The 16,841-nt window shown below is 48.6% G+C and overlaps 1 protein-coding gene and 1 long non-coding RNA gene across 2 annotated transcripts in view; one reads left to right on the top strand and one right to left on the bottom strand.

The window, feature by feature from the left end:
• Positions 1–16,841, bottom strand: part of LOC140189308 (EH domain-containing protein 1) — an 84,893-nt gene that overhangs the window by 12,727 nt on the left and 55,325 nt on the right. The gene's annotated exons all lie outside the window — the stretch shown is intronic.
• On the top strand, positions 8,179–11,254 carry LOC140189309 (uncharacterized). The gene is made up of 2 exons (XR_011883499.1): positions 8,179–8,290; positions 10,937–11,254. It is a non-coding gene; the product is annotated as an uncharacterized lncRNA (long non-coding RNA).

The following is a 16,841-nucleotide window of genomic DNA, read 5'->3' on the forward strand; positions in this document are numbered from 1 at the left end:
AGCGTCTTTAATAACACTTTACATGAAGTAAATTGTGGTAAACTGACACCGCAGACGATGCGGAGGCGAAGGTGACTCGAGGGATGAGCCGTGCTGGTGAGTTGCAAAGCCAGAGTATGACGTGTTCCAGGCGGTTCTGGAGACGGTGTTGCCGTTGGAGTTGCAGTGAGCAATTTGGAGAGGTCGAGAACAGCTCCAGGCCGGGCAGCGAGGTCCAGGCCTGGAACATATCGCTGGTCAGTGGGGTACGGGCCCAGCGCGTACTGCTGCGACAAGGCCCGGGTCCTAGTGCGCGGTGCTACCCGGTGTTTGGATGATTTAAACGCCGGCCCAAATAGACTGGAAGGGCAGGGTGTCAGGATCGGAGGTGAGGGTCATGCCCATCGCCCCTCGGTGCTGAGGCTGTGAGATCGCTCCCACTGCTACGTGCTTCACGCCTGCGAAATTCGCGTCAATATGATGAACTGAGACAGAGGCTTTGGGCCTTCTCCGGGGATTCAGGTCTATGGCCTCAGTTTGGTTCAGAATGCAAGATTTGTGTTTTTTTTCCCCTCTTTCTCTGCGCATTGGGGGTTGGTCTTTCTGTTTTAAATTGGGTTCTATGGGTTTCTTGCTTTGAGGCTGCCTGCAGGCAGACAAATCTCAAGGTTGTGTAATTTATACATACCTTGATAATAAATGTACTTTGAATCCTTTGAAGCATACAGAGAAATGTGTCACTTGTGTTAACTCCTGTGAACTGACCGCAGTCTGAAAAGTTTGCAAGTCGGAAGTGCGGACTTCCCCAGAAGATTCCCTCTACCCAGCCAAGCCAGCAAATCCACCCAGTTGTTTGTGTGTGCATGTCATACAGAGGTCAGGCTTTCGTAATCCGAGGAGGGCCTTCAATTGAAGGTGATCGGAGGAAATATAAGGTGGGGGGGTATGTCTTTTTTTTACACAGTGGTGGGTGAGTGGAACTGCTGGGGGTGGTGATAGAGGCAGATATGTTAGGGACATTTAAGAGACTCTTAGACAGACATATGATCAGGGCGTCACAGTGGTTAACATAATGCTATTACAACCCGGGGCATCGGAGTTCAGGGTTCAATTCCGACACTGCCTGTAAGGAATTTGCAGATTCACCCCATGACTGTGTGGGTTTTCCCCGGGTGCTCTGGTTTCCTCCTACACTCCAAAGACGTAACAGTTAGTCGGTTAATTGGTCATTGTAAAAACTCCTATGATTAGTACGTTCATCGTCTGCTGTGTCGTGTGACGTGGGCAATCATGGTGACCATGATTGTTCTTGGCTTATTTTTCTACAGAAGTGATTTGCCATTGCCTTCTTCTGGGCCAGTGTCTTTACAAGACAGGTGACCCCCCCCCCCCCCCCCATTCATTATCAGTACTCTTCAGAGAAAGTCTAGCCTGGTGTCAGTGGTCACATAACCACTTGTGATCTGCACCGGCTGCTCACACGACCGTCCACCGCCTGCCCCCGTGGCTTCTCGTGACCCGGATCGAGGGGCTGAGCAGGTGCTACACCTTGCCCAGGGGTGACCACAGGCTAGCGGAGGGAAGGAGTGCCTCACACCTCCTTTGGTAGAAGCCTATCTTCAACCCGCCACCTGTGATTAGGCTAGAGTTATACGGGCGGGTTGTTGGGTGGCACGGCCAATGGGTCCATAAAGGCCTGTTCTGTGCTGTATCTCTAAATAACTAAAAAGAAATGGAGGGTTGTGGGAGGGAAGAGGTATATTGATATTGTGATTCATTAAGAGGCGAGCAGAACATTGTGGATCGAAGGGCTGTAGTGTCCAATGATTTGTCATTTCTGACCTGTGACTTCTGGAAGTATTTGGCTGCACCTAAAGTACTGGAGGAAGTCAGCAGGCCAGACAGAAAAGAGTAAGCAGTCGATGTTCCAGGACTGAGGAAAGATCTCAGCCCGAGACCATTCACTCTTTTTCATAGATGCTGTCTGGCCTGCTGAGGTCCTCCAGCATTTTGTGTGCGTTGCTTTGGATTGCCAGTGACCTCTGCAGATTTCCTTGTGTTTGTGGAAAGCATTGGGTTACTACTTGATAGGGTCAGGAAGGGACATCCGATAGCCTCAAAGAGCTGCTGGACAGGCATCACCCAGCCCCCGGAGTGGCGGATTAATGGAGTGTTTGTCAGGCGCCCACTCACAAGGTTCTGCACCCAGGAGGCACCCATGGCTGCGGTAAACAGAGAGGGTGTAATTTCAAAATTATAGCACTCTAATCCGCACTTCCGGAACTTGGGGGTGAAACTGAGCCACTGTAATTTCCTGTGGTGCATTTCAGGAAACATATGGCAGAATTTAGTGAGCAGTCGGGCAATCTATACAATGTGTGGCCCAGGGAAGTTCCTGACACCAACCCACTGCGCTGAACAGCAGCAACCTCTTGCTTCGGACTACTGCAATGCTCCATTTCCCCCTGCGCAATCCGGATTTTTGCGTATCAGCCTGTCATTAGGTCATGAAGCAAAGGATTTCTTCTCAACAGCAAAAGGTAACGTTGCCATCAAGGGATTTGGTGATGGCAGGCACATGGGACTTAGAGTACAACCCAAATGTGTCAGAGACCAAAGTACATTTATTGTGAAAGTATGTTTAAATTATACAACCTTGAGATTCATCTGCTTACAGGAAACCACAAGAGACTTGAAAGGACCTGATTAAAACAAAGACCAACACTCAATGCAGAGACAGAGAGAGAAAAAAAACACAAATCATGCAAACAATAAGAACAAGCGACTGCACTCAGAACAAAACCGAGTCAATCGATGTGAAGCCCAGAGCAGCCACAGCTCCAGCTCATCCCGCAACTGGGCAAACTGGCGCAAAGCTCGCAGACACAAAGTCTGGAGCAGTCTCACCACCTCAGCGCCGCGGAGCCGCGAGCAGAACTGGCCCGGCCCTCGCCTTCCGGTGAGACGTTTCAGTAAGATCAGACCCGCTCCGTCCCGGGGTGGAGAGGCTGTGAAGACCCCACGGCGCGATCGGACGAGTTTGCACCACTTGAAACCCCAATGAGTGTCGCAGGTGCTGTGCTTTTCGCAGCTTTTGGGGCTTGTGGTATGAAGAGGCACGGTTACAAAAGGAGGGATTATTGTTAGCCTAAATCTTGTCTTTAGAGTTATGCAGCATGGAAACACTTACAGGCCGCATTGACCATGCAGCACCGAAACAGGCCCTTCAGCCCAACTCAACCATGCTATCAAGCCACCTGCCTGAGCTGGTCCCATTTGCCTGCATTTGATCTATATCCCTCTAAACTAGGGGTTCCCAACCTGTGGTACACGGACCCCTCGGTTAATGCTAAAAAAACACTGGGAACATCTGCTCTAAATTGTTCCTATCCACGAAGCTGCCCAATGCATTTAAGCCGTGTATTTCAGCTCACCTCCTCAACTTCCCCTGGCAGCTCGCTTCCCCGGGTCGCCTCCACCTGCAAAACCGCTATTGCGTCCGGCGCTCCCGATGTGGCCTCCTTTACACTGGCGAGACCCCTGGTAAATCGGGGGACTCGCTTCGTGCAGCACCTCTGCGCCATCCGCCACAAATGGGACTTCCCGGTGGCCAAACATTTTCATTCTGATTCCCATTTCTCGTTCCGACGTGTCAAGATGAGGCTACCCTCAGGGTGGAGGAGCAACACCTTATATTCCATCTGGGTCGCCTCCAACCTGATGGCATGAATATCGATTTCTCCTTCCAGTAAACAAATCTATCCCCTCTTCCCCCCCCCCACCCCCACTCTCCTATTCCCTACCCTGACCTTTCACTTCTCCCTGGGTCCCCTCCTCCTTCCATTTCTCCTATGGTCCACTCTCCGCTCCTATCAGATTCCTTCCTCTCCAGCCCTTTACCTTTCCCATCCGCCTGGCTTCACCTATCACCTTCCAGCCATTCTCCTTCCCCTTCCCTTCACCTTTTTACTCTGGCTTCCTCCTTCAGAAGGGTCGCGGCCTGAAACGTCGGCACCTTTTTCCCATAGATGCTGCCTGGCCTGCTGAGTTCCTCCAGCATTTCGTAAGAGTTGCCTTGGATTTGCAGCATCTGCAGACTTCCTCATGTTTGTTCCTCTCTTGAAGTCGTTCTTCTCGCCTCAACCCCACGCCCATTAGCTTCAGCCTCCCTTACCCTGGGGAAAAGACCGACCAGCGTGCTTTCGTAACGCTATTACAGCGCCAGAGACGCAGCTTCAATCCCGCTACTGTCTGCTAGGAGCTTGTACGTTCTCATTCTGTTTTCCCCAGGTGCTCCGGTTTCCTCCCACAGTCCAGAAAGATGGACGGGTTAGAAGGTTAATTGGTCACACCGGTGCTGTGAGCTCGTTGGCCAGAAGGGCCTGTTACTGTGTTGTGTCTCTAAGTGAATGAAATATACCCCTCAATGTTACCAAAGGAGGTGTAAGGTGCTCCTTCCCTCCGCTAGCCTGCGGGTCCTTCTCGGGCAAGGAGTAGCACCTAGTTAGCACCCCCCACCCTCCCCACCAGTGTCACGTGAAGGCACAGAAGCCAGTGGTTGATGGTTGCACGGTGCAGGTCACAAGTCCTGGTTGGACGACTACTGACCCCAGCCAGACAATCTCCGAAGACCATTGATAATGGCTGGGGGTGGTCACCCATCTTGTAAAGACACCGGCCCAGAAGGAGGCAACGGCAAATCGCTCCTGCGGAGAAATCTGCCGAGAACAAACACAGTCACGGAAAGACCACAATCGCCCACGTCGTTCAAATCGGCACACAGTGAACGTACGAGCCCCAAGTCAGGGAGGAGAGCAACTCTGAATGGGGTGTGAAAAACGATTTCAGGGTGAAGTTGCCAAGGGGAACTGGTTACTTATCAAGAATTCTGCATGGTTTCAAGTCCTATCTCCAGCTCAGACACAGCTTACCCTATACCAGTTTCTGTTCCACCTGGTTCTCCATATGCCTTTGTTTCCCTGCCAATCTAATTTTGATTATTCATCATTTGCACAGTTTTTTAAAAATTGTAATTGCACTGTGCTGCACGATTTCACCACAAATCTATCATCAAGCACCACTCACCGCCCAGGCCGGGCTCTCTACTCACTGCTGCCATCGGAAAGAAGGTACAGGAACCTCAGGTCCCACACCACCAGGTTCAGGAACAGTTATTACTCTTCAACCATCAGGCTCCTGAACCGGAATGGGTAACTTCACTCACCCCAACTCTCAACTGATTCTACAACCTATAGCCTCACTTTCAATAACTCTACAGTTCATGTTCCCAGTATTATTTATTTATTAGTGTTTTTTTTATATTTGCACAGTTTCTCTTCTGGCAGTTTGAAAATCTTTGTGTATGGTTTTTCATTGATTCTATAATATTTCTTCATTCTACCGTGAATGTTTGCAAGAAAATCAACCTCAGGGTAGTATATGGTGGCATATATGTACTTTGATAATAAATTTACTTTGAACTTTGAGCACATCCGTCATAATAACCCAGTTCTGATCCAGATCCATCCAACCAACTTGAAATTTGATAGGGATGATTAAAGTCTGATGTAGCAGTATTTCAGTGGAGTAAGGGAAATTACAGTGACATGAGAGAGGAGTTGGCCAAAGTAAATTGGAAGGAGCTGCTGGCAGGGATGTCAGCAGAGCAGCAATGGCGTGTGTTTCTGGGAAAAATGAGGAAGGTGCAGGACATGTGTATTCCAAAAATGAAGAAATACTCAAATGGTAAAACAGTACAGCCATGGCTGACAAGGGAAGTCAAAGCTAATGTAAAAGTCAAAGAAAGGGCATACAACAAAGCAAAAATTAGTGGGAAGATAGAGGATTGGGAAGTTTTTAAAAACCTAATAATAAGCATCCGTTAGTCTCGTGAGACCACTGAGTTGCGCCTTGGAAGGTTTCCAGGGCGCAGGCCTGGGCAAGGTTGTGTGGAAGACTGGCAGTTGCCATGCTGCAAGTCTCCCCTCTCCACGACACCGATGTTGTCCAAGGGAAGGGCATTAGGACCCATACAGCTTGGCACCGGTGTCGTCGCAGGGCAATGTGTGGTTAAGTGCCTTGCTCAAGGACACACACGCTGCCTCAGCCAAGGCTCGAACCAGTGACTTTCAAATCATTAGACCATAAAAACCTACAGAGCAACTAAAAAAATCATTAGAAGGGACAAGATGATAAATGAAAGCAAGCTACCAAATAATATCAAAGTAGATAGTAAAAGTTTTTTCAAGTATGTTAAAAATAAAAGGGAAATGAGAGTGGATTATAAAACTGCTAGAAAATGAGGCAGGAGAAATAATAACAGGAGACAAGGAGATGGCTGATAAACTAAGTGAGTATTTTGCACCAGTCTTCACTGTGGCAGACATTAGCAGTACGAAGGAAGAGAAGTGGGTGCAGTTACTGTTACAAGAGAGAAGGTGCTCAAAAAACTGAAAGACCAAAAGGTACATAAATCACCCGGACCAGAGGAACTGTGCCCTAGGGTTCTGAAAGAGGTAGTGTAAGAGATTGTGGTGGCTTTAGAAATGATCTTTCAAAAAAACATTGGGCTCTGGCGTGGTGCCAAAGGACTGGAAAATTGCAAATGTCACACCACTCTTTAAGAAAGGAGGAAGGCAGCAGAAAGGAAATTATAGACCAGTTAGCCTGACCTCAGTGGTTGGGAAGACGTTAAGAGTCAATTGCTTAGGATGAGGTATTGGAGTACTTGGTGACACAGGACAAGTTAGTACAAAGTCAGCATGGTTTCCTTCAGGGAAAGACCTGCCTGACAAACTGTTGGAATTCTTTGAGGAGATTACAAGTAGGATAGATAAAGGGGATGCAGTGGATGTGGTATATTTGGACTTTCAGAAGACCTTTGACAAGGTGCCACGTATGAGGCTGCTTACCAAGTTAAGAGCCCATGGTATTACAGGAAAGTTACTAACATGGTTAGAGCATTGGCTGATTGGTAGAAGGCAGTGAGTGGGAATAAAAGGATCCTTTTCTGGTTGACTGTCAGTGACTAGTGGTGTTCCGCAGGGGGTCAGTGTTGGGACCAATTCTTTTTATCCTGTATATAAATGATTTGGATGAAGAAATATATGGCTTTGTTGCCAAGTTTGCGGATGATACGAGGATTGGTGGAGGGGCAGGTAGTGTTGAGGAAACAGGTAGGATGCAGGAGGATTTAGACAGATTAGGAGAATGGGCAAGAAAGTGGCAAATGAAATACAATGTTGGAAAATGCATGGTCATGCACTTTGGTAGTAGGAATAAATGTGCAGACTATTTTCTAAACAGGGAGAAAGTCCAGGAATCTGAGATGCAGAGGGACTTGGGAATCCTTGTGCAGAACATCCTGAAGGTCAACTTGCAGCTTGAGTCAGTGGTGAGGAAGGCAAATGCCATGTTAGAATTCATTTCAAGAGGTCTAGAATACAAGAGCAGGGATGTGATGCTGAGGCTTTATAAGGCACTGGTGAGGCCTCACCTTGAGTATTGTGAACAGTTTTGGGCCCCTCATCTTAGAAAAGATGTGCTGGCATTGGAGAGGGTTCAGAGGAGGTTCACAAGGATGATTCTGGAAATGAAAGGGTTATCATACGAGGCACGTTTGATGGCTCTGGGTCTGTGCTTGCTGAAATTCAGAAGGACGAGGTGGGGATCTCATTGAAACCTTTTGAATGTTGAAAGGCCTAGACAGAGTAGATGTGGAAAGGATGTCTCCCATGGTGGGAGAGTCTAGGACAAGACGCAGGATAGAGCGGTTGAGGAGAAGAAAAAAAAGGATCAGCCATGATTGAATGGTGGAGCAGTCCCGATCGGTCAGGTGGCCTAATCCTGCACCTATGTATTTTGGTCTTATGGTCACAAGGGGAGAATCTCACCAACAGCAGTTCGGGATCTAGAATTAAGTGCACTGTGTAACTCAACAATGATAAGTCTCATGTTGTATATTGTGCTGCTACGGAAAAAAGAAAGCTCGTTTCACCACAGCTTTTATACCTGGGTATGAATGCCCATGACAATAAACTTGTTAGAAAAGGGCTTGGCAAACCCCCAATATTAATAACCACACAGTATACTGTAAATATTATTTCAACCTTTGGAATGAGTAATGTTTGCCAAATGACAAAGCAATGTACTGCCGAAGCATTTGTAGAGGATGTATTGATCTGCACAAAGAAACCAAATTTCCTCATGTATACCGTGGAGAGTATTCTGCCTGGTCTGATTGCAAGAGGCTGCAGGAGGTTGTACACTTAGCCAGCTCCAGCACGGGCCATGAGCCAGTCCTCTTCAGAAGGTGAGTAACTCTAAATTCCTGCGTGTCACTATCTCAGAGGACCTGTCCTGGACAGTCGTAAAGCTGCGGGACCGGACTGCATCCCAGGGTGAGGACTTAAGGCTGATTTATACATGTGCGTCAAATCGACGCCGTAGGCACGGCGTAACCACGAACCCTACGCAGATCCCTATGCCGCAGGCTGATGCGCACCTCTCCCAAAATGTAACTACGTGTCGCCGCAACACAGACCGCAACAACTGTGATTGGTCCGCTTGGTAGCATTGCATTTCCTCCTACGCTGCAATAGCTTCCCATTGGGCAACTGAAGGGCAGGGAAGGAACTCTGGCTGCAATGCTTTCCATAAAGCTTTACAGACCTCCGAAATTATGGAGGACGCATTTCGCTTTTACGAAAAAAGATGCTCGCTTTAAACTTGCTTACCCCGAGAAAGACTACCATGACCATGAAGCCTTGCACGGGCAGGTGTGTGCGCATGCGTGATGTGCCCAAATTGCAGAGCGATGCAGACACACCAACGCACAAGTATAAATGCTCACAACAGCGTAGCCCACTTGCGTAGGCTACAGCGTAAGCTGGTATGCACAAGTATAAATCAGCCTTGAGGATGTGCGCAGCACAACTGGCAGGTGTGTTTACAGATATTTTTAAATCTCTCCCTCTCCCGGTGTAGAGTGCCCTCCTGCTTCAAATTATCCACCATTGTCCCTGTACATAAAAAGGCCAAGGTAACATGCCTGAACGACTGGCATCCTGTCGCACTCACCTCAATAATAAGCAAATGCTTTGAGAGGCTGGTCAAGGATTACATCTGCAGCTTGCTACCACCCAAACTGGAACCCCTACAATTCACCTACCAACACAACCGATCCACAGCCGACGCAATAGCTACTGCTCTACATACCGTCCTTACACATCTGGAGAAGAAGGATGCTTCTGTGAGAATGCTGTTCTTGGACTACAGTTCAGCATTCAACACCATAGATCCATCCAGGCTCGACAAGAAGCTCAGAGACCTCGGCCTTGACCCTGCCTTGTGTAGCTGGATCCTGGACTTCCTGTCAAATCACCAGCAGGTTGTAAGAGTGGGCTCCCTCACCTCCAACCGTCTGACTCTCAATACAGGAGCCCCTCAGGGCTGCGTACTGAGTCCCCTCCTTTACTCCCTGTATACCCATGGCTGTATCGCCACCCACAGCTCCAATCTGCTAATTAAATTTGCTGATGACATTGATTGCCCTTATCTCAAACAATAACAATGTGCCTACAGGGAAGAAATCATCACCCTGACACAGTGGTGTCAAGAAAACAACCTCTCGCTCAATGTTGCAAAAACAAAGGAGCTGGTTGTGGATTACAGGAGGAATGGAGACGGGCTAACCCCTATTGACATCAATGGATCTGGGGTTGAGAGGGTAAACAGCTTCAAGTTCCTCGGCATACACATCACCGAGGACCTCATGGTCTGTACACAACAGCTGTGTGGTGAAAAAGGCACAACAGCGCCTCTTTCACCTCAGACAATCGAGGAAGTTTAGTATGGGCCCCCAAACCCAAGAACCTTCTACAGGGGCACAATTGAGAGCATCTTGACTGGCTGCATCACTGCCTGGTTTGGGAACTGTACTTCCCTCAACCATAGGACTCTGCAGAGAGTGGTGCCGACAGCCCAGCGCATCTGTAGATGTGAACTTCCCATGATTCAGGACATTTACAAGGACGGGTGCGTAAAAAGAGCCCGTAAGATCATTGGGGACCCAAGCCATCCCAACCACAATCTATTCCAGCTGTTACCATCCGGGAAACGGTACCGCAGCATAAAAGCCAGGACCAACAGGCTCCGGGACAGCTTCTTCCACCAGGCCATCAGACTGATGAACTCACGCTGATTTGAGTGTACTCTATATTACATTGACTGCTCTATTCATTATAAATTACTATGATTGCACATTGCACATTTAGATACAGATGTAACATAGAAGATTTTTACTCCTCGTGTAAGTGGAGGATGTAAGAAATAAAGTCAATTTAATTAAATATGAAGTAATTGCAAAGAACACGTCAGCGCCTCTACTTCCTTCAGAGTCTGTGGAGATTCGACATGACTTCAAAAACCCTGACAAATTTCTATGGATGTGTGGTGCAGAGTGTATTGACTGGCTGCATTACAGCCTGGTATGGGAAACACCAATGCCTTTGAGTGGAAATTCCTACAAAAGGCAGTGGATTCGGCCCAGCATATCATGGGTAAAGCCCTCCTAATTACTGAGCACATTGACATGAAACGCTGTCATGGGAAAGCAGCATCCATCATCAGAGACCCCCACCACCCAGGCCGTGCTCTCTTCTCGCTGCTGCCATCAGATAGAAGGTACAAGAGCCTCAGGACTCGCAACACCAGGTTCAGGAACAGTTACCAGCCCTCAACCATCAGGCTCCTGAAGAAAAGGGGGATAACTACACTCACCTACTGATCTCACTTTAAGGACTCTTTATCTTGCTTTTTCATGCTCTCGTCATTTATTGATATTTATTTATATTTACATTTGCCCAGTTTCTCGTTATAATCTTGCACTTTACCGTTTACCTGCACTGCACTTTTCAGCAGCTTTTAAGTTTTTTTTAAATTTTTCTTTCATTTACAGATACATCACAGTAACAGACCCTTCCAACTCAACAAGCCCAATTACACCCCTATGAACAATTAACCTAACCGGTACGTCTTTGGAATGTGGGAGGAAACCAGAGCACCCGGAGGAAACAGACAGGCCATAGGGAAACAGACAGTGTTGGAATCGAACCTGGGTCCCTGGCGCTAACCCATACACTGCTGTATATTTTATTCCAGCTGATTGCATTTTGTCATGATTTGATCTGTATGAACAGTAAGCAAGACAAGCTTTTCACTGTATCTTGGTGCATGTGACAATCATAAACCCATACCAATTATATTTGAATTGCAACTTATTAGTTCTTTCACTCCTCCTTTCAAATGTGGTTCTGCTACTATTGGAGTCTGTGATGTGCAGCTTGATGGTGTGTTTCCGGGCCAATTGAGTAATCTGGCGCTCTGCCATCTCCGAGGCAGGTCAGTGAGGTATCGAGCCCGGAGACGCAATCGACTCCTGCTTCTCCCCGATCGAAGCATTGAGGGAGACTGACACCAACGAGGATGAGAGTGGAAGGCAGGCGGGCGTTCAGCGCTGATCCCTCTATCCCGCCACTCCGGGGGAAGGTCTCTGCATTCGAGTGGTCTCCTTCCCTCCCTCGATGCTGTCGGAGGATGGTGCCAGAGTCCTGGGTGTCGGGGAAGGTTTAGTTGATGCGGTTTGTGGATTGGAGTTCACGTTATAATGTGTTTCTGGTTTCTGTTCATTTTTTTTGGAACATCGATATCTTGAATTTCCGTTAATGTGTTTCCCCCCCCACCCCCCCCCGCCACCGGCCTTCACCATTCCCCATTCCCTTTCCCCTCTCTCTCATCAAGCTTTTGGTATGCTAGCCTTTATTAATCAGAGCATTGAGTATAAGAGTTGGGATGTAATGTTGAAATTGTATAAGGCCAAATTTGGAGTATTGTGTACAGTTCTGGTCACCGAATTATAGGAAAGATGTCAATAAAATTGAGAGAGTACAGAGGAGATTTACTAAAATGTTGCCTGGGCTTCATCTCCTAAGTTACAGAGAAAGGTTGAACAAGTTAGGTCTTTATTCTTTGGAGCGTAGAAGATTGAGGGGGGACTTGATAGAGGTGTTTAAAATTATAGGAGGGATTGATAGAGTTGACGTGGATAGGCTTTTTCCATTGAGAGTGGGGAAGATTCAAACAAGAGGACATGAGTTGAGAGTTAAAGGACAAAAGTTTAGGGGTAACATGAGGGGGAACTTCTTTACTCAGAGAGTGGTAGCTGTGTGGAACGAGCTTCCAGCAGAAGTGGTTGAGGCAGGTTCGATGTTGTCGTTTAAAGTTCAATTGGATAGATATATGGACAGGAAAGGAATGGAGGGTTATGGGCTGAGCGCAGGTCGGTGGGGCTAGGTGAGAGTAAGAGTTCATCACAGACTAGAAGGGCCGAGATGGCCTGTTTCCGTGCTGTAATTGTTATATGGTTATATCTCATCTCCTTACCTGCCCATCATCTCCCTCTGGCACTCTTCCCCCTTCCCTTTCTTCCCTGGCCTCCTGGCCTCTCCGATCAGATTCCCCCTTCTCCAGCCCTGTTTCTCTTTCACCAATCAATTTCCCAGCTCTTTACTTCACCCCTCCCCACCCCCGGTTTCACCTATCAGCTTGTGCTTCTTCCCCCCCTCCCCGCACCTTCTAACTCTGACTGATCTGCTTCTTCTCCCGTCCTGATGAAGGGTTTCAGCCCAAAATGTCCACTGTAGTCTTTTCCACAGATGCTGCCTGGCCGCTGAGTGCCTCCAGCATTTTGTGCGTGTATTGCCTTTTCTCTTGGTGGCCATTTTGCGCGATTTTGATTGGGACAGACGGGCAGATAATGAAGACACAGCGCTGGGCTGGGCTGAACTGAATTGAACATGCCCGGACTCTTTCGATGACTTTGTGGTTTGGTGTTTTACATTGTGATCTCTGTTTGTTGATTTGTTCTTTCCGCGTTGCGGGGGGGAGGGGGTTTGATGCTTTACTTTGAATGGATTCCAAGGTTTTTGTTTCGAGGCTGTCTGTGGGGAAGGCGAAACTCAGGGCTGCACACTGCACAGGTACTTTGAAAATAAACGTACTTTGAATCTCTTGTACTGCCGCCACTAATCAAATTTCATGGCCTCTGTCAGATTTGGAGTCAGGCCAATCAATATAATAAGTACTTTATTGATCCCGAGTGGGAAGTTCTTTGAACACAAGGAGAAAATTTCGCCAACAGCAGGTGGGACCTGGGATTTAAGTGCATTCCGTAACTCTGCAATGTTACTCACTTAACATATGAAAATCTCACTGGTCACCACTCCCCCACCGCCCAGCGAGGCAAAGCATGGAAACATCAGGGGTCTACTCGTTTTCCAGAGAGTGCTTAATGATAAGAAAGCAGCACAATGTTCTACTCTGGTCTCCCAGCTTGCTGCCAGTAGTGCTTTGTCAACTCGCAGGGACGTGACACCGCCAAGCTGAGTCAGACTTAGCCTTGGTACACAAGGGCAGTGATGACTCATCCCTGGGTTCCCTTCTGAGAGGGTTGTGATCCAATTCTGTGCATCACACCAGGAACAGTCCAACCACAAACACTGCCGCAGAAATCCAAGTAGAGACTCAGTGAGTTCATGCACAGGTTCCCCTTCTCAAATGTTGAGGGAGTGATGTTTATTCAGGGAGGGCCGCCCCGTAGGTGAGATGCCTGCCCAATATTCGGCTCGGTTCATAGCAGTGCGCCTGGGAAGGCGATCCCTGCCGCTTTGCGTGGAGGTGTAACCCCGGCAGGCGGGCAAGTCCAAATCTCGGACGGTGGCTGGGGTGGGGGAGGCAATATCCGGGTTGGCTGGATTCATGAGTTGGGGTATAATGGTACGAGACTACAGGAGGTTCTGGTGTAACGTTGGTTAGGCCATGGCTGCTGCATGGTGTGCAGTTCTGGTTGACACATGTGCAGAGTTTCTCTACACCCTGTTCCACATTTCTTAAGATATAGGAGCAGAATTAGGCCATTTAGCCCATCGTGTCTACTCTCCCATACAATTGTAGCTGTACAATTGCAGCAACGACAGCTAACAGAGGTATTTCAGAGTAACACACACACACACACACACACACAAATAGCAGGAGGAACCCAGCAGGTCAGGCAGCATCCGTGGAAATGAATACACAGTCGATGTTTTGGGCCGGCATCAGGACTGAGATGGAAAGGGGAAGACGCCAGAATAACAGGGTGGGGCGGGAGGGGATGTAGGCTTACTAGAAGGTGATACGGGAAGCCAGATGGGTGGAAAACGTCAAGGGCTGGAGAAGAAGGGATCTGATAGGAGAAGGGAGTGGACCATGGGAGGAAGGGAAGGAGGAGGCGAGTTTGTTCACTGGAAGGAGTAATTCATGCCATCAGGTTGGTGGTGCCCCAGGCATTGCTCCTCCACTGAGGGCAGCCTCCTCTTGGCACAAGGAGGACACAGACCGACATCTTTCAAGAGATTCTGAGAACATTTGGGGGTCAGTTCAGTCTGCGTTTGTCATAATTTGTCTGGGTTTTCGTTTGTAATGGGTATGCGGAACAGTACAGAAGTGATTTGAATTCATAATGAATGTATTTTTGTGAAAGAAACCGAGAAAATCCCAACTCAAAGGCCCTAAAGGTCATCGAGAATCAGGACCCCCCCAGGATATGCGGGCACCCTCAGGAACACTGACAGTACACAGCACTGACGTGGTTTACAGTCAGCCACTGGTTACAAATTCCACCCTGCCGTTCCGGGCAGAATTGCACAATTGCAGCAATTACTGCTGAACACTGCTCCGAGAGACTGGGGGATTGATTTTACTTGGAGCATGCTTGCTAGTCTGCAGGGGTGAGGAGGGAGGGGAGAGAGGGGGAGGAGGAGGGGAGAGGGAGAGGGAGAGGGGAGGGGAGAGGGGGAGGGGGAGGGGGGAGGGGGGAGGGGGGAGGGGGAGGAGAGAGGGAGAGAGAGGGGAGGAGAGAGGGGAGGAGAGAGGGGAGGAGAGAGGGGAGGAGAGAGGGGAGGAGAGAGAGAGGGAGGGGGCTCATGCTGCAGTTAACTTATTACACTGGTTGTTGTAGAACAGAACAGGAGCAGGCCCTTCTGCCCATCATGTTTGTGCTGATCAGGATGCCAGTCTAGCTGATCCCATCTGCCTGCACACGATCCATAACCCTCCCTCCACTCCTTGCCTCCCCACACGTCTGCCTAAATGCATTTTAAACCTTGCTTGTTGCATTTGCTCAGAGTCAGCCAGAGAAAGACCGAGACTATGACCTTCAATATAGAACCTCCTCCTCCCCCCCCATCCCCCCCGTCAAGGCATGCGGCGTCGACCCACCCAGCCCCGGGTTCGAATCTGGTCGGCTCCTTGCACACTTTCCATCCTGCTGGGCTGAGCTTCGAGCTAGCAATTCAGCCTCATGAAAAGCAGACGAATGCTAAAGAAACGGCAAAGGTTGCCGGCTGTTGCGCCACAAAGCACGGAGAGGAACTAACTACCTAGCACTGGCGGATTCAACTACCTGGGCGGCATTACTCGGAAGGATAGTGGGACCGAGGACACCATCCAGTGCAGACTCAAGACTAGAAATGTCTTCAGACCAATGAGTAACATATGGACATCAACCAAGTACAGCATCCACACCAAGGTGTTCTGTCCACTCTCGTCGGGGTCAGACAGAGGGAGACCTTGCCAAGCTGTCGTCACTCCACACCACAAGCCTTTGAGAGATCCTCCCTATTCTCTAGTCCGGTCTACTCCCTCAGCGTCACCAAGAGGACACGGCCACAATCATCGTGAGGAAACGTCGGAGAGGAATTGGGCAAGTGATGAGAAGAGAGGACAGCTCCATCATCAAGATGTCATTGGACGCCTCCCCCGAAGGGTGGAGGAAACACGGGAGACCAAAGGCACCTTGGCGCCATACCGCAGAGTTAGAAATGAGGACCCTGAAGACGGCCGAGGACAGACAGAGATGGAGCACCTTCATCGCTGCCCGAAACGCCAGCGGCATAACAGACAGAAACTACTGATTGTATTTGATTCCACCACTTCATTCCAATACATCCATAAATTTGCTGATGATACCATTGTTGGTAGAGTCTCAGGTGGTGACGAGGGGGCGTACAGGAGTGAGATATGCCAACTAGTGGAGTGGTGTCGAAGCAACAACATGGCACTCAACGCCAGTAGCACGAAAGAGCTGATTGTGGACTACAGGAAGGGTAAGATGAAAGAACACATACCAATCCTCACACAGGGATCAGAACTGGAGAGAGTGAGCAGTTTCAAGTTCCTTGGTGTCTAGATCTCTGAGGTTCTAACCTGGTCCCAACATACCGATGCAGTTATAAAGAAGGCAAGACAGTGACTATACTTCATTAGGAGTTTGAAGAGATTTGGCATGTCAACAAATACACTCAAAAACTTCTATAGATGTATACACTGTCGGCACAGCATTGTGGGCCGAAGGGGCTGTAATGTGCTGTAGGTTTCTATGTACCGTAGAGAGCAGTCTGACAGGCTGCATCACTGTCTGGTATGGGGGGGGGGGGGAGGGGCTACTGCACAGGACCAAAAGAAGCTGCAGAGGGTTGTAAATTTAGTCAGCTCCATCTTGAGTACTAGCCTACAAAGTACCCAGGACGTCTTCAAGGAGCGGTGTCTCAGAAAGGCAGCGTCTATTATTAACAACCTCCTACACCCAGGGAATGCCCTTTTCTCACTGTTACCATCAGGGAGGAGATACAGAAGCCTGAAGGCACACACTCAGTGATTCAGGAACAGCTTCTTCCCCTCTGCCATCTGATTCATAAATGGACATTTAACCCTTGAACACTCCTCACTTTTTAAATATATATTATTTTTGTATTTTGCATGATTTT

This window comes from Mobula birostris, chromosome 28, assembly GCF_030028105.1.
Source record: "Mobula birostris isolate sMobBir1 chromosome 28, sMobBir1.hap1, whole genome shotgun sequence".
NCBI lineage: Eukaryota > Metazoa > Chordata > Chondrichthyes > Myliobatiformes > Myliobatidae > Mobula > Mobula birostris.